The sequence below is a fragment of the Pan troglodytes genome, chromosome 2 (assembly GCF_028858775.2).
Source record: "Pan troglodytes isolate AG18354 chromosome 2, NHGRI_mPanTro3-v2.0_pri, whole genome shotgun sequence".
Lineage (NCBI taxonomy): Eukaryota > Metazoa > Chordata > Mammalia > Primates > Hominidae > Pan > Pan troglodytes.
Window position 1 is genome coordinate 21,735,546 of NC_086015.1, and position 24,134 is coordinate 21,759,679.

The window sequence follows — 24,134 nt, forward strand, 5'->3', positions numbered from 1 at the left end:
CAAGGATCAGCTCTCTCCCAGGCCTCTGGCCATATGGACACTCAGCCTGGGACTACTCTGGTCAGGCCACCATCCACATCCCTTCTCCTGGCTCTTTTCTCCTCCACTCCATTCAACTCACCCAGGTAAACTGGCCATCATTAGATCCTGAAATTGCTATGGTGGCATAGACTGACATGATAATAAGATGTACAGCCTACAGTATGGGATTGTCCAGTGGGAAGTGAAAGGGTTGTGGTAAGCATGGGCTGTGCGTGGAGCTGGCGTGCTACCCTCTGCGTCATCCATGGAAATGCCCGACTCAGATCTCCTGCTGCAAGAACATAGTTGACTTTCAGCCTCAGCAGCTGCCCCACTGGATCCACTACCAAGTTCATGCTGAGGCCACACTTCTCCTGGGCTACTCCCACTCGATGATTGATTGCAGCAGGGGTATTAGTGAAGGCCAAAGGAGGAATCCTCTAACAGGCGGCTTTGGCTCAAGGATTCCCCAGTGGCATGGCCAAAACTTTCTTAGAACTGTGCCACAGTCTAAAACTCTTCTTAACAACTCTTCTATCCTTTCCCCTTAGCTTTCCCAGGTTACAGACCTGCATTGTGGTCTGAAGTCTTCACCTCTGCCCACACACACAAAGTCCAGCTCCTACTTTTTTCCCTTTATTGGTGTTCTCTCAATAAAGCTTTTGTACACCAAAAGCTTTGATGTAAATGAAAAGGAAGTCCCAGAATGGGGTTGTGTTTCAGTTCATTTTGTAAGTCCCATTGTGGTATTTGCTTCTCAGAGGACCTGAACTGAAACACAACCTCATTCTAGGACTTCCTTTTTCATCCTCAGACTATAGCTACAGGTCACAGTTATTAGTAATATCAAGACATCTAAATTCTTTTCATTCTTTTGGGTTTTGGGTTTTGAAGAACGTTTCATCTCCTAGAGCCATCTATTAAAATGCAGCTAACCCTAGGTAGAGATAACAACAAGCTAAAGCATTTCACTTTTAAGAAAATAAGAAAGGTCAGGCACAGTGGCTCACGCCTGTAATCCCAGCACTTTGGGAAGCTGAGGTGGGCGGGTTGCATGAGCTCAGGAGTCCAAGACCAGCCTGCGCAACATGGCGAAACCCTGTCTCTACAAAACACACAAAAAAAACTAGCTGGGCATGGTGGCACACACCTGAAGTCCCAGCTACTCGGGAGACTGAGGTGGGAGGATCACTTGAGCCCAGCAGGTCCACGCTGCAGTGAGACCTCGTCTCAAAAAAAATTAATTAAAAAAAAGAGAAAGATTGTTTGAGTTATTTTGACTGTAAAAATGATTAATATTGTGATAAATATCGTGAGGCTAACAATAAAAGTTTTGTGGGGTAATATGGCCATTTTGATACCCCACACACCATTCTGTGTTTCTTTTTTCTTTTGAGACGGAGTTTTGCTCTTTTTGCCCAGGCTGGAGTGCAATGGCACGATCTCGGCTCACTGCAACCTCCACCTCCCGGGTTCAAGCAGTTCTCCTGCGTCAGCCTCCCATGTAGCTGGGATTACAGGCACCTGCCACCACACCCAGCTAATTTTTGGTATTTTTAGTAGAGACGGGGTTTCACCATGTTGGCCAGGATGGTCTCGATCTCTTGACCTCGTGATCCACCCACCTCAGCCTCCCAAACTGCTGGGATTACAGGCATGAGCCACCGCACCCGGCCATACCATTCTGTGTTTCTGGAGCAGATACTTTCAGAGTTATTTGTCTAGCTCATAACAAGAACTATCATCCCAGCACTTTAGGAGGCCGAGGCGGGCGGCTCACCTGAGGTCCGGAGTTCGAGACCAGCCTGACCAACATGGAGAAACCCCGTCTCTACTAAAAATACAAAATTAGCCAGGCCTGGTGGCGCACGCCATGCCTGTAATCCCAGCTACTCAGGAGGCTGAGGCAGGAGAATCGCTTGAACCCGAGAGGCGAAGGTTGTGGTGAGCCAAGATAGCACCATTGCACTCCAGCCTGGGCAACAAGAGTGAAACTCTGTCTCAAAAAAAAAAAAAACAAACAAACAAAAAAAAAAACACTATCCCTCAATCAATTCTCTTCAATAGCCTAAAAGAAACTGAGACCAATCAGCTTCTCTTCTGAAATAATTGAGAATTGGGATTATAGGGGAACTAGTCAGTCTTTACGTGTGGCTGGACCTGTAACAACCCAACAGAGTAGACCATTTCATAAGTCAACCAGGAGAAGAGAAACCACTTCAACTATTTACAACAGTTGAAATCTAATACAGGGAATGAGTTAACAGGTGATGGAAGAGCCATTCCTGCTACCTGGAACACAGAGTGGTGACTCAGTTTCCAATGTGCAGAGCAGCAAATATGCAATGGGGGAGATTTTCCAGAGATGAGCAACAGCGGGAGGGAACTCAACTACCCCTCAGCTGACAAGACACAGGAAGAGATCATGTTAATGGGGCCCCAGGGCTGAGGTCATCCTGTGGTACATACAGAGTGGTGTTATGCAGAGAGAACTACTTAGGGCATCTTTCTTCAGGACGTGACTGTATGCATAGCAGAGACCTGCAAGGGGCACCTCCTCTGCTTACCCTCCCACCAACAACCACAAAGAGTAGGAGAGAGTCTGTTTCCTAAAGAAGGGTCATGGCTATTTGGCAGAGTAGGGAGAGATACTTGGCAGACAAAACAATATTTGTTCACTCCATTCCTTGTGTTAGTTACCCAGCACATATATATATCATTCTTCTCATCCATAATTTCAAAACTCTTTCACCTAATAAACTAACCTTGTAAGTAAAGAGTATGAGGTGCTCAACCAATGATCGGTGATATTAGGGAGTGGCTGTAAAGTCATTTTAAATCTCATCCTAGTCGTAGAAAATGAAAGTGAAATTATTCTTCAGAAAGTCTGCCCTCAAAATGCTAAAACCAGAAACTGATTTGTATGTAGTGTCTGCATACCTGTGTATACCTCCTCCTCCTTTCCAAATCTATTTTTCTCTTCTTCCCTACACTTCCATACACAAGTTTCGTGCCCTACACTGCCTCTCTTTCTCTATTCTTGCTACCGGGAACACAGATATAGTAATGACTTAGGTTCCAATGTGCAGAGCCCAGCAGAGCAACCAGATTGCAGGAAACTGCAACCCTGTATTGCTTGGTAAAGTACTGCCTATCCAACCCAGACTGCCTCACTACACATTTAAATTAGAGAGAAATAAACTTCTACCTTATTTAAGCCACTGAATTTTTTCTGTCTTGCTTTAAATCTGCATACTCTACCTAATACAATATATAAGGTATTATATACATACATATATATATATATGTATGTATGGTATTGTATTCTGTTAACTAAGTTGATAGGCAGAGAATCTCATGAAAGCCTATCTAGATCAATTTAAAAATCATAAATAAATTAATTCATTTGCCCTTAAAGGATATGATGTCAACATTTATGGATACCTGAGAAATGTCAAATGCGTTGATATTACAAGGCTCATGTTTGCACCATTATGCTTTTGATTAACACCAGTGCAACTGTGCTCAAAGTTGTAAAGATCATGGTGTAGTCAGAAACATTAGGAGGGAATATAAACTAAGAAGTTAAGTGCATAGACTCAGGAGTAGAATTGTCCAAGTTCAAATCCTAGCTCCCTTACTTGTTAATGATGTAACCTAAAGTGAGTTAATTAAGTTACTTAACCTCTGTGGCTCCAGTTTCATCTGTAAGATAGGGATAATAATAGTCCCTAACTTGTTAGGTTGTTGTGAGCATTAAGAGCATTAAATGAGATAATCTCCTGTTAGGTATTTAGCACAAAGTAACCATTCAATTTATATATCTATCAAAGTAACCATTCAATTTATGTATCTATATATAAAATAATTATGTATGTATAGTGCAATAATAATTATAATAGATTATTATTGATAAATTATTTGCTAATAATTCTTACTAATAGCAATTAATAAGTATTATCTCTGAGTCTTCATCAGAAAAAGCAGTATGCAGGAAGAGCCCCTTATTCTACATATAACAATAATTATTGAAATTCAATGTTTGCACATACAAAATAGCAAATTCTGGACTTTATTTTGGATATCAAAAAGACAAAGGTATTTTTGCTATACTGCCCAAATGTCTCCAATGATATGCCCACTAGTATGCCTAAATAGCACAGCAGTAAAACTAATGTCTTAATTTTTGTTCTGAAAGCACCTTATTTCAAAACATGATCCTTCCTCATTGCTGGGAGATTATCAGTGTTGATTTTCAACAGTTTTGTGAAAGGATAATGGAGTCATGATCACAATTAAGTAGGTAAATTCATTTCCTTGAATCATATGTTCTCTGTGATAGCATTTATTTCCATTGGATTACTTATTCTTGGTCTGGTGTGCACAGGTGTTTCCCTAATAAACATTTTTCAACATGATTTTATAGTGTTTCTTATGCCAGATGAGACTCCTACATTTTTTCCAGGTACAGGTTTAAAATGTTGTGCCAAAAAAACCTTAAATAAGCAACATGGGCTGGGAGCGGTGGCTCATGCCTGTAATCCCAGCACTTTGGGAGGCCAAGACAGGCAGACCACAAGGTCAAGAAATCAAGACCATCCTGGCCAACATGGTGAAACCCCGTCTCTACTAAAAATACAAAAATTAACTGGGCATGGTGGTGCATACCTGTAATCCCAGCTATTCGGGAGGCTGAGGCAGGAGAATCGCTTGAACCTGGGAGGCGGAGGTTGCAGTGAGCTGAGATCACGCCATTGCACTCCAGCCTGGCGACAGAGCAAGACTCCATCTCAGAAAAAAAAAAAAAAAAAAAGCAACTGGCTTACACCGTTTAGTTCCATATCCCTGTTAGAGTGTTTGCTCCAATATGTTATGAGCAGCTGCTTAAATGTTTAAATGTCTGACATTCCATAGACTATGAGCCCCTCAAGGGCAAACAGTATTTCTTATTTGTCTCTGAACCCTCAGTGTTTTAAGAAGTGTGTTGCATTTGGTAGGTATTCAATAAATGTTTGAAATGAAGAAAAGTAAATAGGCACAGTGGCTCATGCCCATAATCCCAGCACTTTGGGAGGTCAAGGCAGGCAGATCACCTGAGGTCAGGAGTTCAAGGCCAGCCTAGCTAACATGGTGAAACCCATGTCTACTAAAAATACAAAAATTAGCCATGTGTGGTGGCGATCGCCTGTAATTCCAGCTACTCGGGAAGCTGAGGCACAAGAATCACTTAAACCTGAGAGGCGGAGGTTGCAGTGAGCCGAGATCATGCCACTGCACTCCAGCCTGGGCAACAGAGTGAGACATGTCTCAAAAAAAAAGTAAATATGTATCATATTATGGAAATACAGTTGCTTGTTCAAGTTGCTACAGTTGAACACATCATTTATATATTGTAGCTGCTTAAAACAACATGCATTTATAAACTCACAGTTTCTGTAGGTCAAGAGTCTGCACATGGCTTAACCAGGTTCTTTGCTTCAGGATCTCCCCATGTGTTTGCAATCAAGTTGCTGCTGAGGCTGCAGTCTATCTCATGTGTTCACTGGGGAAAATATCTGCTTCCAGGCTCACATGATTCTTGGCAGAATTCAGTTCCTTGCCAGTTGTAGGATTGAGGACCTCAGTTTCTTGCTGGCTGTCAGATGGAGGCTGCCCTCAGTTTCTTGCCATGTGGGCCTCACCACATAGCAGCTTGCTTAATCAAAACCAGCAAGAGAAAGCGAGTTTCCTAACAAGGCAGATGTTACATCTTACATACTATAATCACAGAAGTGACATCTCACTTACCATACAATATACTATTTGTTAGAAGGAAGACACAGGTCCCTTCCACCCTCAAGGGAGGGTATTACATGAGGATGTGTACCAGGAGGCAGAAATAATTAAAGGCTATCCTAAAGTCTGTCTACTGTAGACATGAGTACACATAAATAAGATATGAATATGTGGTCCACTCAAATGAAGAAACTTGGTTAGGGTCACATGCTAATTCATGAGAATGCTCAAATGCTTGCTCACATGTGTTAGGGCTTCACGACATGATATAAGAGGAAGAGAATCTATTCATCAAAGTACTTACAATCTGAATGGCTAAGTCACAGCTCATCCACAGAAATAGTTAAAACTCTGAATCTCCAGCCAGTTTTGTTAGGCTGAATGCCCACCTTGAAATCCTTTAAAAAGATGACTGAAATAAGAGCATTGAAGATACGTAACATCTCTCTGCTAACCTGGAGAATTTACAGCAAAAATGTCTCAATTGGTCCTTGGCATGTTCCACTTGATTCCGTCCATTTGAATAGATAGCCAAAAGCACTAAACATGCACACAGGAAGACAAATGCATGAGACTCAACAACGGGAAAGATATTAATTAGCTATTGTTGCAACAATGCTGCAAAACAACCCCAATATCTCAATGACTTGCAAAAACAAACATTTATCTTTCTTGCTTAAGGATTACAGGTTGGCTGTGTTTCATATGATCTCACTTAAGCCTGACTGGGCCAAAGTGGGCTAGGCTGGACTCCAGGCTTTGGGTTGGGTTCAGGTCTGTTCCACATGCATTCTTCATTCTGGGACTAGAAGCTACACAGGGCATGTTCATGTTCTGCTCATGGCAAATGAGTGAAGTACAAAGGGGCAAGCAGAAACATTCTAGGTCTCTTGAGGCTTTGGCTCAAAATTGACACACTATCACTTCTGCCCACATTCTGTTGTCTTAAGCAAGTCACATGGCCAAACCGAATATCAATATGATGTGGTAATGTATCTGCTTACTTTAGAGGGAAGCAATGCAAAGTCCCATGACAGAGGACATGGTGAATAAAATTCCACTGTAGGGAAAGATTGAAGAATGTGGAAAAATGAACAAAGCCAAGCAAGCACAGGTAGCCAGCTGTGCGGGTTGATCAAGCTTGTCAAGTTGCCTGTGACACCGCAATGAGATCCCTGACTGCCACTTTGAAAGAACAAGCCACAATATCATGTAACTGACAACTCAAGCCATACACTGGTACAGCTTCATGCTACCTTGGTATGCAATCCTCTATAAAATACAAAATCTACTTTATAGTAATATAAGTAAGGTAAAGATTTTATAAGCACAGGGCCTTAAATAGTATCATTCCCATGGCAAATATAACATAGCCTTTTGTGCCCATATACTGCAAAGACAGAAGTCCTAACTATAAACTGTAATGGGAAATCTTGCATACTCAGGTATGAGGGTGGTGAAAGGGTTACAAGTTCAGTTAGAAAAAAATTACTTTGGAAAAGTTATCTTGTGGACAAAGCCTCAAGTTTAACATATAGTATAATACAACTGAATATTAATTAGTAACTGGAAAAAGTAATTTTGTTTCATTTTAAAAGGCTACAGTGTTGTAATCCAAATAAAAAGAAACACATTTACGTATTTTCTTAGATATAATATGGACAATGCTAATATTTTATTCCTGTGTTTGTGTTTCAACTTTCAATAGTTTTCTTTAACTGATGGTTGTTTGTTGGGATCTATTTCCTCACAAATGAGTTTGCCTCATGAGCCTGACAAACTGATATTTTTTCTGTTTACTTGTTTTTTTGTTTTTGTTTTTGTTTTTGTTTTGTTTTGTTTTTTGAGATGGTGTCTCACTCTGTTGCTCAGACTGGAGTGCAGTGGCACGATCTTGGCTCACTGCAACCTCCACCTCCTGGGTTCAGCCATTCTCCTGCCTCAGCCTCTTGAGTAGCTGGGATTACAGGTGTGCACTACCATGCCAGACTAATTTTTGTGTGTTTTTAGTAGATACGGGGTTTCACCGTGTTGGCCAGGCTGGTCTCAAACTCCCCACCTTAAATGATCTGCCTTCCTCAGCCTCCTAAAGTGCTGGGATTACAGGTGTTAGTCACCACACCTGGCCTTTTCTGTTTACTTTTTAACTCATCAAACCCTCTTATGATCATCTGTTTTCAGCTTAATAATTGTTTACCTGTTCAATTAAAATGGATTAATGAGGAATAATTTGCAGCTTAACATTTAATATTGCTATTTGAAGGACATTAGCTATTAGGCTATCTTCAATTTATTAATTAAATCTATTTTACACATAAAAATACCAGAAGTTGAAACAGTGTTCTATCAAAAATATTTAAAGGGCATAATGCTATTCCTTCAAATACAATGCCATTTTTTCCAAATACTGTAGTGTCATGATAAGTGTCGTATATTTAGCCAACTCTCCCTGATATCCAATTATCAATTCATTTATGTATGCCTTAAGACATGAACAGATGCATTTCTGAAAAATTAGAGTTTAATTCCATGTATCAGACTATTCATTTAACTTTCATATCTTATGTTAATATATTGGAGATATAGTCCTAGGGCAAAAGCCTCTAAAAGTATGTCTACAATCTGGGTTCACAAAGGGGCTGTCTAGAGATGTCTGATAGGCCACCTTCCAATGTCCCATTAAAATGCCACAAAGAGAGAGAAAATGAGAAAAATTGGCATATGGTGCTGTGGACTTAAAATGAGAGAAAGCAAGTTGCTAAAGTCCAGGTGAAATTTCAACTAGCTGATTTATTGATGATGATGGATGGAAAACATATCCCTAAACTACCTTCTATGAGTTTCTCCCTCCCAAACAATACAATACAGAGGATGTCAACAACGCAGGAAAATATTTGGCACAACTTCATTGTCTGCATTTAACTCCAGTGTGCGGGTACTTTACTGGCCATAAAACAAACATCAATAAGCCGGTAAGAACTACAGTTCTATCATTCACCTTCACTTTCTTGCATCCAATCTCATTAGCATCAATCTCCCTGTGCATTCAGAGGCAACTCCCAGCATGCAACACAGCAGAAAGAGGAGTAAGTGAACAGACAAGTTCAATCTTGGGATTCTTAGTAATCTAATGAAAAGTGCTATAAATAGAATAGAAACAAAAAGGGAATGAGGAAAACTGCCTGCTGAGTAAATAGATTTTGGTCATATGCTACACTCTTCATAAAAGAATTTCAAATTGCTTAGTAAGAGAAACCAGGGGAAAAATGCAACATCAGATCAGTAGACATATAATAATACCTTAGAGCACCATTTCGATTCAGGTAGTAGCTCTTGTGTTCCAGTTATTAATGTTGTATAACAAACCACCCCAAACTTAGTGGAGTGTAGAACAACAATCCTTTTGTCAGGAATTAGACAGGACACATTAAGGATGACTTGTCTCTTTACCTCATCTGGTCCTCGGCTAGGAAAACTCAAAGGCTGGAGAAGTCAACTATTAGGGGTTGGAATCATCCAAATGCACCTTCAGTCACATATCTGGCATATGGTCTGGAAGAACTCAAAGACTGGCACTACCTATTAGAGCACCTCCAGGAGGCCTCTTCACGTGGCTTCACTTGATCACAGCATGGTAGCCTTAGGGTGATCAGATTTATACATGGCAGCCCAGGGCTCTGAGTATGTGTGTTCCAAGGAAAAGGGTGAAAGCTTCATGGTCTTTTCTGGCCTTAACCTTGGAAATCACGCAACATTACTTCCACTGCATTCTATTGGTTACAAGTTAGTTTAAGCACACCCTGATTTGAGGTTGAGGCAGATACACTTTTCAATGGGAAGAATGTCAAGGGCAATATTGGGCCATCTTTAAAAATGAAAATCTGCCATAATCTGTCACTGAGACAATCTGTATTCATTTCCTATGGCTGCCATAATAATTTACTACAAAGTTAACCACTTCCACAATGTAAGTTATTATCTTATTATTAAGTGGTCAAACATTTAACACCCATTTCACCAGGCTAAAATCAGCACGTGGGCAGGCTGTGTTCCTTTCTGGAGGCTCTACGGGAGAATCTGTTTCCTTCTCATTTGGGTTATTGGCAGAATTCTGTTCCTTGAGGTTGTGAAACCAAGGTCTTCATTTTCTTGCTGGCTGTCAGGTGAAGGCAATTCCCCATTTCTAGACCCTACCCTCCCTACCACCTTGACTTGTGGGGATCCTCCTCTCTCTCCAAAGTCAGCAACAGCAGTTCAAATGCTGCTCATGTAACATTCCTCTGACCCTTCTGCTATGATCACATCTTTCTCTGACCACAGCCTGGAAAGCTGGAAGGCTCTCTACTTTGAAGAATTTGTGATTAGATTGGGTCCTCCTGGATAATGCCGGATAGTCTCTCCATTTCAAGGTTCATAACCTTAATCATATCTGTAAAATTTCTTTTGCCATTGAAAGTAACATTCATATGCTCCAAGGATTCGAGAATGGTCATCTCTGTGGAGATAGGGGGCATTATTCTGCCTGCCAGTACCATACAACCTAAGCTACATACCCACATTTCGAAATCCTCCTTTTGGGAATGGTACCATCCCTGGTTAATATGCACTGTATTAGAGACTCTGCACACCAACTTGTACTTCAGGTTTAGGTCTGATCTGAGAATTGTCGACACTTAATGCACTCTGTGTACTGGCAAACACTGGGCTTAAACAATAGTACTCTCCAAATTCCAAAATGGATAGACAGAAAAAATTCTACTTAGGGGTCTAAGAAAAAATACTGTAGCATATGGGAACAGAAACACTACCTTTTAACATTCAAAAGAAGATTATGGCTCTGGAAAAAAATCATGTCTAATAAACACATTAGAATGTTACAATCTATCTGCTTGAAATCCCCAAAATATGCCCAAGGACATGGCTTCTTTGTGAAGAGAACAGAAATGACAAGGCTGACATAAAGATAGCTATGAAAAGAAACTGATTGAAATGAGAAAAAGAATGTAAGAAAGCCCCAAATACGACGCCAAATTAAAATCTACATAGAAGGGAAGAAGAGAATAAAAGAGCAAAATTGATGCTGCAAAATAATAAACCAATTATGTGGAGGGCAAACTTGAGAAAGTCTCCTAGAATACATTGTAATGAATTTAAGAATTTTCTTTGTTTGTTTTTGGAGACAGAGTCTCACTCTGTCACCCCGGCTGGAGGGCAGTGGTGCCATCATAGCTCACTGTAACATTGAACTCCTGGGCTCATCTGATCCTCCTGCCTCAGCCTCTCAGGTAGCTAGGCCAACAGGCATGCCACCATGCCTGGCTAAACTTTATACTTTACTTTTTGTAGACAGTGTCTCATTATGTTGCCCTGGTTGGTCTCAAACTCCTAGCCTCAAGTGATCCTCTCATCTTGGCTTCCCAAAGCATTGAGATTACAGGTGTGAGCCACCAGGGCCAGGCAAATTTAACAATGTTTTGATTGCAAGTTAACAGGAACACTATTCAGTCTATTCAGTGAATCTTCCTTGGGCCTAAGACTGTTCAAGTGGGGTCTGCCACTTGCAACCAAAAGAGTTCTGGTAGTTTGAATAATATAACAATTAAGGCTGATTTAATAAATATAACATTAGATTTTGTGCATCACAAATAAAAGTTGTGCATTTTCAAGTGTCCATGAAATAATGTTCCACTTAACATTTTTTCCTTTTTATAAGAGGCAGATGAAATTAACTGACTCTGATGATTTTCATTTGAGTTTTACATACATGCTTGTGCATTTTTATATAAATGTATTGTACTTTAGCACCCCTAAAGCCCACAGAAAACAAAAAGGAAAACAATCCAACCAGAAAAACTGGCACAAGACAGAAGTATGGAATTGATAAAGATAAAAACAGAGGTAAATCAAAACAAATGAAAGAATTGATAGATTCATGAGGTACCTTGAACAGAGATTAAATATAATTAAATGAATCTTAGTTTTGAAAAAGTGGATGTAAGAGACATTAGATGGAAATGTTTTATATATATGGAAACTTACCCAAATAACTTTGTGAAGCTAACATAACTTTGATACAAAACTTTAAAAATGCAAAACACAAAATTACTTATGTAATAGGATCAAAAAATCATGATGTTAATACAGTGAATTAATCAGTTATATTAAAATAACAATCTGTTATGATTTAGTTATATTTAGACTTGTAATGCAAAGGTGTTTTAATATTAGGAAATCATATATACACATCATCAGGACAAACCAAAAAATTCATTATCATCTCAGTATAGGCTGAAAAAGTTATTTAATAAAGTGAACATTTATTCCTGATACAAACTCAGTGAACCAAGAATGAAATTATATTTCCTTAATAACTATCTTAAACAATAGTCTAAATCTTTCTTTTTTCCTTTTTTCGTCAGACAGAGTTTCTCTCTGTTGCCCAGGCTGGAGTGCAGTGGCGAAATCTTGGCTCACTGCAACCTCCACCCCCCAGGTTCAAGCATTTCTCGTGCCTGACCCTCCTGAGTAGCTGGGATTACAGATGTGCATCACCACACCAGACTAATTTTTGTATTTTTTTTTTTTTTCAGTAGAGACAGGGTTTCACAGTGTTGGCCAGGCCAGTCTCAAACTCCTGGTCTCATGTGATCTGCCTGCCTTCGCCTCCCAAAGTGCAAGTATTACAAGTGGGAGCCACCACGCCCAGCCTAAATCATTCTTAATAATAAAATACTATAGTACTATTCCCAAAAATGTCATTGAACATTTTTGTTCATTTTAGGAATATTGGCTAAATTTGGTGGCGGTCAGTGCAAAGTCAGGGTGAGGAAGAGAGACTAAGTTAGGTTTTCATCGCATAGGACACCAAGGTGTAATCCACCAAATATACCTTTAGGTGGATTAAAAAATTAAAGCAAAAATATAAATGTTAAAAGATCAGAAGCATTAATCAATTAATTAATCTGTCCTGGGGAAGGACATTCTCAGCATAAAGACAGCTTAAGAAATCACATATTAATAGATTCAATTTCATTAAAATTTAAATCTTCTGTAAGTTATAAAGCATTTTTATAAAAATAAGGGCAAATGCAAATTCAGAAAAGTATTTCCAACAAAATAACAAAAGGTTTATTTACTTAATCAACGAAGAACTCTCACAAACGACTAAGAGAAATATGAATGCTCCAGTAGGAAAAACAAGAAAAAGGAATGCAATGACTCACAGAAGAAATACAAAAGGACATTAAGCTTATGAAAATGCAAATTAAAACAAAACAAAAATACCATTCTTTTTGTCTCACGAATATGCGAAGACTAATAAAAGATAATACTGGTAAACATGTGTTGGACAAGCACTCTAACTATAAATTAGTTGCAAATTCCCAGTAACTTGGGGATACATATATTGAGCGACTTACATAAATTCACACTATTGGACCCAATAATTCTACCTCCAGTTATCTATCCAAAAGAATTAATTGGTGACATTTTGGTATCCCTTATCTAACAATCCATATCATCCATATCAAATGTTCTCATTCAAATATTATCCAGCATTGTAGTTTATGATTTTAAAAACTCTAGTCCTTACGCTTATGGCACTCTTGAGTTTTTTATGCCATGATATTGCAGCAGTTTTGAGAGACAATTTTATGGAAAATTGGGATAGTCTCCACAATCACAACTAAATAAAGAAGAAACAAGTAACCTGAAAAAAACAAAAAAGTTCTTTGGCAATACAGATAAAGATTTTGTAGAAAGGTGTTCATCAGAGGGTTATAAATAGATAAAGCATTGGAAATAATGTAAACATTAAAAAATAGGGAAATGATTAGTTAGTTATGACATATCCGTAAAATGGAATATCATATAGAAATTAAAAAGAATTTTAATAATTTGAGAACACACTAACAATATAATATGTTATTGTAAATGGTAACAGAATAAAAAATTATATGCAATATAATCCCAATTTGAAATATCATATACAGATAGATATACATGTATACATACTGCACAACATATATATATATATATATTTTTTTTTTTTTTTTTTTGAGATGGAGTCTCGCTCTGTTGCCCAGGCTGGAGTGCAGTGGCATGATCTAGGCTCACTGCAACCTCCGCCTCCTGGTTCCAGCAATTTTCCTGCCTCAGCCTCCCAAGTAGCTGAAATTGCAGGTGGGCGCCACCATGCCTGGCTAATTTTTTGTACTTTTAGTAGAGACAGGGTTTCCCCACACTGGCTAGGCTGGTCTCAAACTCCTGACCTCTTGATCCACCTGCCTCGGCCTCCCAAAGTGCTGGGATTACAGGTGGGAGCCACCGCACCTGGTCACAACATTTTTATATTTATGTAAATTTATGTAATGTAGCAGAAAAACTTGGAAAAAAGCACCAAAATCTTAACCGTGGGTAACTCTTGGTTGATGGCTTAGGGACAATTTTGTTGTTCTTCTTTATTCTTTTTTTATAGTTTCCAAATTTTCTACAGTGAATATATATGAATGTAGTTAACACTACTAAATTGCACATATAAAGAAGGTTAAGATGATAACTTTTATATTATATCTGTTTTACCAAACTTTAAAAAAAGATTACAACAGAAAGAGAGATAAACAGGACAGAAAGGAAGAATAGAAAGCTCTATTAAGCCCAGGCAAGGTGGTATTGCACCACTAGCAGAACCTTAGAACTGGGCCACTGGGAACTCACCTCTGATTACTGCAAGTCTTCATTTGCTAAATTTGTTCCCTGCTTTATTAATTCTGTGAGATGAAAACTCTGCATATCAAGTTGTCACCAATTAATGGATACTTGAATAACATGTAGCATACCCACAAAGAAATAAGCTTTCTTGAAGCCATATTCTTTTAGGGACTCTTAATTTGGAGATCAGCACTGTGAGGAAGTGGTTCGTGAATGGTTTTGGGAGGTTCTTCATTTTCCTGAAAAATTCTGTCTGTAACTAAACATATGTATCTTTATAGGAATAAGGCACTTTGCTATTAACAGATTTTCTTTTTTCTTTTTTTTTTTCTGTTTTTTTGAGACCGAGTCTCGCTCTGTCACCAGGCTGGAGTGCAGTGGTGCGATCTCAGCTCACTGCAACCTCTGCTTCCCGGGTTCAGGTGATTCTCCTGCCTCAGCCTCCTGAGTAGCTGGGATTATAGGCTCCTGCCACTGCACCCGGCTAATTTTTGTATTTTTAGTAGAGACGGGGTTTCACCATGTTGGTCAGGCTGGTCTTGAACTCCTGACATTGTGATCCGCCTGCCTCGGCCTCCCAAAGTGCTGGGATTACAGGCGTGAGCCCCACGGCCAGCCAACAGATTTTCAAAGGGGACCGGAGATTGAGAACCACTGTCAGGAAGAATGTTTTTTACATGGTTTAGTCTACTTAATTTCGCTGAAATTTACAGCTGGTGCTCACAGAATTCAAATATCTCCCTTACAATATCTAAAAAGGTTCTCTACCTCAAGGTTTTATGGGCATAATAGATTATTTCAGAGGGATTGATCCTTCACTGTTGGAATTTCAGAATATATATATATATATATATTTATATATTATATATGTTATATATAAATAGTTTATACATATAAAAAAAAATAACTATCTCTCTCTCTCTCTCCCCCCAGGAGTTTGAGACCAGTCTGGCCAATATGGTGGTGTGCTCCTGCAATCTTGGCTACTTGGGAGGCTGAAACAGGAGAATTCCTTGAACCTGGGAAGCGGAGGTTGCAGTGAGCTGAGATCACACCATTGCCCTCTAGCCTGGGCGTTGCAGCGAGACTGTGTCTCAAAACGCACACATACACACACACACACACACACATGCAAAAAAATGGAGGCTTGCATTTGGTGCTCCCATATCTTCTTATTTGGGTAAGGTCACTTGAAGCTCAATTGGGCTACACCAGTGCTTCTCAAACTTTAATCTCAAATTGTAATGTGGGTAAGAATTACCTGGGGTCCTTGTTATAATGAAGATCCTGGTTCATTGTGTCTGGCGCAAGGCTTGAGATAGCATTTCTAATGAGTTCCCAGGTAAAGCTGATGCTGCTGGTCCATAGAGCACACTTTGAGTAGCAAGGTACGAGACAACGATGCTTCAGTTCTTCTTTTTAATTGGATCCTTCTCTATTTGCCGGTCAGCCGCCTCTGTGTTATTTCCCTTTCTTTACAGTTTTGCACAAACCTTGATGAGGTGAATGGTATTTTATTTCCTTCCCATTGAAAGGGCAAGTGACTTCCTGACTGGGGCTCAAGCTGACAAGGAAGGTTTCCCTCAATCCCAAACAGGCAGATATGTGAACATTATGAACCTTAGGCATCAGACCAGTAAGCACCCACATTGACACCAGTAAACATACCATTTGCTATGGTAGTTTGAGTGGGTATCCCTGATTCTGTGTACCATATTATGCAGGCAACATGCATATGTCTATATATGCATACATACCCCTTGTAATGTAATACATTTTCACATTGTAGGGATTCTTTACAATTGTTGAAACTGAGTAATGTTTCACAGCATCACATTTGTGCTTATGTTTAGCACTACTTTCATTGATGTTATTTGTTTACAAGTCTTTTGTACTACTTTGTAAGTATGTTGAGGGAAAGGACTATTATGCCTAACTCAGGCTTGCATCATCTCAGAGCCTGCTAGGCACACGGTGAATGTTTTTGGAAATGGACAGTAGTAGTATGAATTGTTAGTTACCATGATAATGTTCAGTGGTGCCACCTCAAATCTCTGTGGCTTAAAATAATTAGCATTTATTTAGCTTATTAGTTTGTTGATTCACAATTTAGGTTGGGCTTGGTAGGGTAGTTCCTCTGGTCCAGATTGGACTCACTGACATGTCAGGTGGTTGGCTACTACTGGCTAGGTGACCAGGGGGACTGAGCATGTGTCTCATCCACTAGCAGGCTAGCCCACTCATTTTCTCATGGTGGTGGCAGAAGTGCAGGAGTGCAGAGAGACAAATAAGTGCTTTCAAGCCTCTGCTTGCACCATATTTGATAATATCCTACTGGCTCAAGCAATTTACCTGGTCAAGCCAGATTCAAAGGGGAGGGTACTATAAAGTGATATGGCAAAGAAGGGGTAAAGAATTGGAGTCATTTTGTGCAGTCAATCTACCACAGTGGTTTTTCTTTTCTTCATTTTCACAATATCATCCCCCAAGTCTAAAATTCCTACAATGTGTGGAAATAGCATAATGACACTGAAGTCCTTCTTTATTTTAATTTTGAAACCCATAGTTAGTTCTGCCATAATAGATGCTTGATCTGAAGTGATTTAGTCAAAGACATGAAGATCCTGATTTTTACTGGAGTGCATCCTGGGTTTCATTATAGTCCATTCTCACGTCAGGTGTATCAGCCACAATCCTATCCACCTGCTGGTGCACAATCCTTCCAGGCACTGGGCCAACATGCAGGGAAGCAGACAGCCATGTGTTTTAATCAGCATCTGTATCTTGATTTTTTGGGTTGCTCTTTGAGCCATGTTAAACAAAAACATTAAAATTACCTTAAAAGCACCTTGATGAAAAGACATTGTTATCAACTTTCTCATCAGATGAGAGGAAAATTCTGAACATGGGGATAAGTGCAACAGCACTGACTTCACTGAACTCAAAATAAAAAATATAATACATGCCTAGTTTAACAAAATGATCATAAAGAAACCATTGATTGTAATAACAAGAAAAACTCAGTAACCGATGTCATTCTCAGTGTCCCCTTACCCGTCTACCACAAGGAGATATATTACATGAAACATATGCACATAATTGAGAGGCAACTAGAATTGCTTAAAAAGAGATACTCAACAAACAGCAATAAAATTTAGACCAAATATCAGAAAACTAGTAAGCCTAAGCAGTAACATTGATTAGAGCACTATTTTCTTATTTGGTTAGTCCTAGGAGGGCCATTGAGTTGCTATTTCGTTTAAGCTGGTGAAAAGGTAAACTAATCTTGTTTAACGGGCAGAAGATGCAGAAGCAGTGCTTTTTGTCTTCATTGCAAGGGATGGATCAGAAATAGTTCAAGCTTCATTAAGATTATTGAGTTCAACACATTATGTATTTCCTGGAAAGTTCGAGACTTGTAGAGATACACGTCTCAGCTCAGTGAAAAAACATTCTGCCAGCCCTATGTACAATTGGGAATTAGGCCAGTGGTATCTTCAGATCACAGCTTCAGCCCTTTCTTCCAGGAGGTACTCTATTGCAAATCATCTTTCAAGATGACAAATAGAGGTCTCTGGTTTCTCCTCCTTATCGAAAAGACCTAAAGCCCATTTGGATGCCAGTGTTAATGATGGCTAACAAGTCTCCAAAGAGAAAAAAGTTTTCTGAGAAAGGTTTTATTGGTGAAGGTTTATATACCATTCTTACTCCTAAAATAACATCCAGACAGCTGTCTTTTTGCAAGGGAGGACCCTGAAGATTCCAGCTCATCAGTATGTATGCAAATAAAAAAACACATAAGCACATCTGATAGAAAGTAAAAGTTTAGGCCGGACGCAGTGGCTCACGCCTGTAATCCCAGCACTTTGGGAGGCCGAGGTGGGCGGATCACGAGATCAGGAGATCAAGACCATCCTGGCTAACACGGTGAAACCCCGTCTCTACTAAAAATACAAAAAATTAGCCGGGCATGGTGGCGGGCGCCTGTAGTCCCAGCTACTCGGGAGGCTGAGGCAGGAGAATGGCGTGAACCTGGGAGGCGGAGCTTGCAGTGAGCCGAGATTGTGCCACTGCACTCCAGCCTGGGCGACAGAGTGAGACTCTGTCTCAAAAAAAAAAAAAAAAAGGAAAGAAAGTAAAAGTTTAGGCATTTCTGCTCAAATAAGACTGAAGACCTCTAACAATTTTCCCCTTCCAAAACTCTACTAGAAGTACAACAAAGAATAAACCCAAATGGCAAAAGCAGCAAGAAAGAAGACAATGGCAGATAAAGATTTATTAACCATATTTTAGAAGCCTGACAGCAGAAAGACATATGGTAACTGACTTGAATCAGTTTCTCTTCTCTGCCAATGGTGGTAATGGTGGTGGTGATAGGGGTATTAGTGGTGGTGATGGCATAAGTGGTGATGGTGGTGGTGATGGAGGGTGGTGGGAAAGTACCTCTTTCCTTTTACACAGTGAATTGCTTGAGAGCAGCGAGAATTCATCTTGTGTACACTGGACATGTCCACAAAGTCTGGGTAAGCAATCATTTCACAGCAAAGTGTCTGATGAATTGAATGGAAGGTTCTGTCAAAAACGGAGGGATCTGAGATGTACCCTACTTGCAAGCAAACAGGTCAGCCTGCCACTGATGTTGATAGAACCGGGGAACTTCTGGATTAGAGACAAAGGACTTTATTAATCGTGACACAAAAATAGCATGAGCGTCATATCCACATAGGTTCCTCTTGCCCCACAAGTCCCATGGGAGTGATACCGAAGAAATCAGGTGGCTGCATATGCAAGAATTTGTATCTTAGCTGAAGAACCACAGCTTAATGAAACCCCAATGTTTTGTAATCTTTTTCTTTAGGCCTCACGCAAGCAAAATCTGTCCAACTTTTGCCCAGGAGGGAAACAGTATATTTATTATATTGGACAGCAAACAAACCTCCCGTCTGTTCCAGAGGGAGGTATTATATCCATCTTCCAAGGCTGTTTGTTATACGAACATCCTTGAAAAATTTGTGGATAACAAAAGTTGCCAGTGCCCCTGCTCATAAGACATGTAGAAATACAAGAGACCCATGGAGAATTGTTTCCCAGCCTGTTTGCCACCAGGCTCATAAGACTCTTCTGACTATTCTGACAGCAAAATATACCTTGACAACTTAGCCTGTGAACCAGTCCTTGCAATCCCATATAATTTTAACTATAAATTGTGAAAACAAACACCTCCACTTTGCCAGTTCATTGTCTGTTTTTCTCAGCTCTACACCTGTAAGACTGGGACTCCAACTGCATCTTCCAGCTCAGTTCCAGAGAGATTCTACCAAAACGAGGCATTGATGGAATAGTGGAGGAGAGGAAGAGGGGATAATGGACCCTTTCCTGGCTTCCAGCTCAGGTTTGCCTCCTTCCAGTAGGAGAGGACAGCTATAACTATAACTGCAGGCTTCTTGTGGCGCTTCCAAAGCCAGCCCTGCAACTGCCCCTCAGAGGTACATGCAGCAGCCATGCTGTTGGAGCAGCAGTCCCACCACAATCCCTCACCCACCCACCCACCCTTCATCAACTGTCCTAGCACCTTTCACACTATCTCCAGAATACCATTTCCATTGTCTTCCAGCCCCGTCTCCTTGGCCTTCCCGCGCCCACCTGGCTGCACTTCTTCCTCATAGATTCGAGTATCAGTTGTATGGAATTGTCCCTTCCAATCTTACAACCCCTTAGAACTTTCATATTCTAATGCTATCTGTTCCTATTTGTTCTTCCAGCCCTAGAGGTGATAACTTTCCCTGGCATTTTTAATCTCCAAATTACTTCAGCCTCCCACCTCAATCTTTAGATGCCTGTATAACAATTCTCTCCGTTAAATGCCTTCTGTTTGAAGTACTTAGCATGGTTTCTTTTTTCCTGACTGGACCCTGACTGATATACTATTCATAGTTTAAAATAATTTCATGTTCTAGGCCAGGCACGATGGCTCACACCTGTAATTCCAGCATTTTGGGAGGCCAAGGCAGGTGGATCACTTGAGGTCAGGAGTTTGAAGCCAGCCTGACCAACATGGTGAAACTCTGTTTCTACCAAAAATACAAAAACTAGCTGGGTGTAGTGGTGCATACCTGTAATCCCAGCTACTCAGGAGACTGAGGCAAGAGAATCGCTTGAACCCTGAAGGCGGAGGAGGCAGTGAGCTGAGATCATACCGCTGCACTCCAGCCTAGGTGACAGAGCAAGACTCTGTCTCAAAAATAATAATAATAATAAAATTTTATGTTCTAATTCAGTATTTAAATATCTATCTATCTATCTATCTATCTATCTATCTATCTATCTATCTATCCTTTTTGAGATGGAGTCTCACTCTGTTGCCCAGACTGGAGTACAGTGGCACGATTTCGGCTCACTGCAACCTCCACCTCCCAGGTTCAAGTGATTCTCCTGCCTCAGCCTTCTAAATAGCTGGGACTATAGGCATGCGCCACCACACCAGGCTAATTTTTCGTATTTTTAGTAGAGATGGGGTTTCACCATGTTGGCAAGGCTGGTCTCGAACTCCTCCCCTCAGGTGATCTGCCCGGCTCGGCCTCCCAAAGTGCTGGGATTACAGTCATGAGCCATGGCACTCAGTCTTTTATATTTTTTGATTTAATTTTTGTCTTTACTAAAGGACATAGTTTAAAATATCAAATAGTATGGAAGGCCTTTGCCAGTGGTGTACTGGCCAATATTTAACAACCAAAAACAGAGTACTATTCAGTCATAGAAAAGAATGAGATGCTGTCATTTGCAACTAAATGGGTGGAACTGAAGGTCATTATGTAAAGTGAAATAAATCAGTCACAGAAAGACAAACATTGCATGTTCTCACTTATTTGTGAGAGCTAAAAATCAAAACAATTGAACTCATGGAGATAGAGGATAGAATGATGGTTACCAGAGGCTGTGTACTGTAGTGGGGGTTGGGGAGGTAGGGATGGTTAATGGGTATTTCACAGGGGACTACAGTCAATAATAACTTAATTGTACATTTAAAAGTAACTGAGAGTATAATTGGATTGTTTGTAACACAAAAAATAAATGCTTCAGGGGATGGATACCCCATTCTCCATGATGTGATTATTCTCATTGCATGTCTGTATCAAAACATCTAATGTACCTCATAAATATATACACCTACTATGTGCCCACAAAAATTGAAAATTAAAAAAAATTAACAACGAGCTCTCTGGAGAAAAAAAAAAAACCCTTCATTTGTAATGTATGTTGATTTCCATGTTGTAAATACTCCATCCAGGGCCAATTTCAGTCTACCAATGTGACAGAAGAGATGTGCACCATCAGCTCTTGTGAGCTAGTGTGAACCAGCTGCAGAACATCACTGATATTTCTTCATTCTTCTTCACCTTCAAGGTGACTGCTTTCATCTCTTTCAGCCATCATTTTTGGTATTGGCTTTCATATTTCCACTTAAAGATTAACTAAAGGGGCTATCATCCACAGTGCAGATGCAGAAAATAATTAGCATTTACTGGTCACACTCTTTGTTTACTCTTCAATTAGTTAATTCCTCTCCTTCATGCCTCAGTTTTAATGGTATTTCCTGAGAGATGCCTTCCCTGACCACCTCAATTTAAATTAGGTCCCTCCTGCCTCCGGTCATTCTCATGCCACTTTATTCTTTAATTTCATGGCACATATCCCAGTTTGTAATTATGTAATTATATTTATGTTCATTTATTTATCGTCTGCCTCCTCCACTAGTTTGCAAGCTCCATAATGCCAGAGACTTCACATATTTTGTTCCTCACTGCATTCTTGAGTAGTATCTAAAAAGCTCTTTGATTAGCACCTGGTACATTGTAGATAAATAAATAAAGGAATGAAGGAATAATAAAAAGAGTGAATTAATAATATATGCTAGATACTATCCAAAATTATTTCATACATGTTATTTCATTTATTTTCAACAACACCCCTTACTAAGTAGTTATCACTGTCTTTATTTTACAGATGAGGAAATTGTCTTAAAGAGGTTAAGTAATGGATTTCAAAGTCATATAGGGAGTGTCGGACTTGAAATAAAACTTAAGCCTTTTGATTTAAAACACCATTTACTTATTTATTGCTCCATTTATTGCTGAATTACCATTCAGCTTCATAACTCTGCTAAGAGGCCTTGAATTGTACCTTATTCTAAGTTTTCATATTTTGATTGGCAGTCCTTGATCTAAACAAAAGATCAAATCTGACTCCTAATTATGTCTTTGACCTAATACTTAACCACTTCTTGTTCTTGATTTGTCCTGGTGATTTAAAGGACATACCCTATCAATAAGTGGCTAAGGTCCCAATCCTCCTATACAAGAGTGAAATTGGATAAGATAGTGGGGATTGGCTGTTGGTGGGCCAGACTAAAAACTTGAACTTCATTCTGTCAGCAACATCTATTGCCATTTTAGTGATCAAAGTGAAGAATTTCTAGGAGAATGAAGATGGTGTCAGAATGTGGAGCAAATTAAAGTGGAGAGATGCAGGGGGCAGGAAGATAATCTCAGGGTCTCTTGCTTGATCCATGTTTGAGATATTGAAGACTTGAACTAGGATAGTGGCACTATGAAGGGATGACAATAAGGGACCTAAAAAGAACAATCAACAGAGTTCAGTGACAGAGTTACATGTTTTATGGAGGGTGAATAGGATTGAGAAAGAGTGGTACTGGATTCTGCTCCCTACTCAGCCAATTACTAGACATCTGCCTCTTGGCCTCAGCTTCCTTATCTTTAAAGTAGAGGACAGACCTAGATGACCTATGTCTCCTGCAATTTGGAAACTTTGTTATGAAAATAATAAAAATTAATGCAAAGATTTGGGACCCAAATGACAGTGAGTTTCACAGAAACAAGGAAGGTAGAACATACCTCACTGTGCTTGTGTGTTGCTTGTGTATGTATGCCTGTGTGTATGTGAATGTGTATGCACGCTAGAGGAGAAGGACAAGTGGGAACAGGAAATAACTGGGACAAATATAGACCTTTTCACATGGTAGTGAATAATTGTCATGGAAATGTATCAGCACGTGTATCAGCTTGTTCTGTGTCCATCCCTAAACTTAGGGTAACTTAGTGTCCTGCAGGGGCTGAAAAATCTAAGAACTAAAACTAGGGTTCAGGATACAAATTGGATTCTGTCAGTTAGATGCACATGGCTTAGCTTTGTGAGGCAGAAATAAAGTAAAGACCATATTATTCTCTCAAAGAGCAAAGTCATGGAGACATTCACCTAGGAGTTGAGGTGGCCAGATTTGGTGTTCCAGTATCTAATCACCAGATTTGTGGGTGCTGAGAGACAGTGCTGGTAAGGGCTTTCTGATTCCTAGATCAGACTTCTTGATGCCAGATACTCCAACTCGTTCAATGATTTTGCAAACACCTGATTATCTATATGAAACATCTGTTTAAAATATCTAAAAAGGCTTGTATTTCCTTCAGGAATCTGCCTAATAAAGATATCAAATTCCACAAAACTTCCATTTAGTCTATTGATTTCACTATATTGATGATTTTAGAGTCATCCCTTTTGCTTATTAATAGACTACAATTTTCTTTCATATTAAGGGAATAAAAGAATCTCCTTGC